This window comes from Sapajus apella, unplaced genomic scaffold (assembly GCF_009761245.1).
Source record: "Sapajus apella isolate SASKATOON/1434 unplaced genomic scaffold, GSC_monkey_1.0 scaffold45, whole genome shotgun sequence".
Classification (NCBI taxonomy): Eukaryota; Metazoa; Chordata; class Mammalia; order Primates; family Cebidae; genus Sapajus; species Sapajus apella.
The window spans coordinates 17,993,979-17,996,468 of NW_022436985.1; the positions used below are offsets into that span (position 1 = coordinate 17,993,979).

The 2,490-nt window shown below is 32.5% G+C and overlaps 1 non-coding gene across 1 annotated transcript; it reads right to left on the reverse strand.

Moving 5' to 3' along the window:
- Positions 1-135, reverse strand: LOC116524587. Its single transcript, XR_004257408.1, has one exon. It is a non-coding gene; the product is annotated as a small nucleolar RNA SNORA75 (small nucleolar RNA).
- Positions 136-2,490: the final 2,355 nt, after the last annotated feature.

Genomic DNA, 2,490 nt, shown 5'->3' on the forward strand with positions numbered 1-2,490 from the left:
GAATATCTCACAAAACAGCCAAATATACCTCTGTAAAGACAGAGGGCAAAAGTAAGGCTAGTTATGTGAATTCTCTCTTCTCATATGAATCCATAGACTGCCACCAACAGAGAGAAAGAAGCTTAAGGAGAAGTCTGACCTTATTTTTTGAATCCACATAGATAAACAAAGAGTATCTGTAAGGGTAATTATGTGATCACTAGAGTATAAACACATATTTCTTCTCTTAACTAATTTAAAAGGCAACTGGATGAAACAAAATGTATACAATGAATATAGAAATGTAATGTATTTGCCAATATCAGCACAAAAGAAGTGGGTGGAAACAGCTCAATTAGGCTAAGAAAGTGACTCCATATGGTAACTCAAATTTACAGAAACTAGTAGATCCAGAAATGATAAATAAAAAGGCGAGTATAACAAAAGTAATAAATATATACTTGCTCTCCTATTCTTTAATGGCTTATTCAAAATGCTTAAATTATATTAAGTAATAATTATAATCATGAAATGTTGAGCTAGAGGCATTTATAGAATGAAATATGTATAATAATAGTACTACAAAAGAGAAAAGAGAATGGTGCTACAAGAATAACATTTCTCTATCATATTGAAATTAAGTTAGTGTAAATCTAAAGCTAATTCAAGTAAGATATTTGAAAATATTGGAGGTGAAAATATTCTAAAATTCACTGTGGTGATTGTTGCATGTATCTTTAAATATACTAGAAATTATTGCATTGTCCACTTTAAATGGATGTATTGTATAGCATATGAATTATATCTCAATAAAGCTGTTTCAAAACAGAGAAAAAAGATAATATAAGTAAATTTGGTGATTCACTCAGGATGGTGGCAAAAATATTAAAGGAAAAATATTAGAGATAGCTTTAAGGAATAATCACAAACCTTCTTGGAAGGCCAAGAGGTTTTTGCATAGTTTCAGTAGAAGTTTCAGCTGAAGGTAGCCTAAATCCCCTTTACCTCTAGTTGATAAGAAAAGCAAATAGCTAGGAAATGTGGGGGAGTTTATCTGAATAACTTGTTTACTCATATAGTCCTATAAACTAACCTTTGGTCATTCCAGATGGCTCTCTCAGGAGAAGGTCAACCAGGGATATTACCCACTATGGTGTTTATCCAAAGACCTTTGTCCTTTGGTATACTGAATAAAAGCCTAGAGTAGGGGCTGCTTGAGGCTGGCAGCTGCTATCTATTTACAGCACTCTACTCGAGTGTCTGCAAGTGGCCATGGATACCCCAGCCTGCTCTTAACACTGAATACTGTGTGTGAGTGAACTTATTCATCTGTCATTGAGTTAGGGTCTACAAGACAGACCCCCACAAGTGGTGACTGGACAGGTAAATTTCTTTAAAAAATAATTTTGTTGTGTATTTTAGTAATATTTCCTTGCAGCTTTTTGAAAATTCTCCTGATACAGGTGGTTTATTTGCTGTCATAGAGATGCTATATAGGGATAATACTAGATAGACAAAGTAAAGTTTTCTTCAATTCCTCTCTTCGAGCTTATTTATCTTTCCTATTTTTTCTTTTTTCCTATTCTGAAAAGAATGCTTGTTTCTTCCTTTCATTTACAGATTAGAAAAATTTGTCAGTGGATGAAATCTCTTGGTGATTTCTATAATCCATCCTTGCCAAAGGCAGTACTGATTTTACATGCTCTGCTTTTCATTTTTTCCTGGCTTACAAACTATTTCCCGCTTCAGTACGCTTTTGTGATGTAGAATTAGGAGGAAAATAACAGGAAAAGGACAAGAGGCATGAGTCTGCAATCAACAAGGGGCCCATTCACCTAGTTTCCCAGGAACATTGAAGCCAGGGAGAGTTAGCAGCTGTAATATGTAAGAAAAGAGGAATTTGAAAAGTATGGTGGTAGAATTCCATCATGAAATTCAATCAATTTAAGTAAAAAACTTGAGCACTTATCTTGAAGCTTTTATTTACTGATTGGATCTTTCAATTGATACCTTTCTGAGCCATTCTTTTCAAATAAAAATATGTGTCCAATAGACTCTCTACTAGTTTTCTGTATACCTGCTTTAAGTCTTTTCAAATTGTTTTTTTCATACTACATTTTGGACATTTAACCAGTTTGTTCAAGTAGTACTTTTTTTTCTTTTCAGATGAATAATGTTAATTCCTAGCCAAAAAAAAAAGAAGAGACAGTGAGAAATAGAGTAATTGAGTGAGAAATCTGTGTTTTAATATAGTTTTTACATAAATATCCTGGGTATCTTTGGACTATCTGTTTAAATTCTTTATCAAGTTTCTTACCTATTATATGAGGACAATTTGGTCAGGGTTGCCTGAATAGACATCAGCAGGTATATGAGCAACCAGAAATTTCATGCAAAATTATCTGAGGATATATATTTATTTTTTTTAAATTAACTAATTTTTAAATTGATGGATAAAATGTATATATGTTTAACAAGTACAACATGTTTTGAAATATGAATCCATTGTGA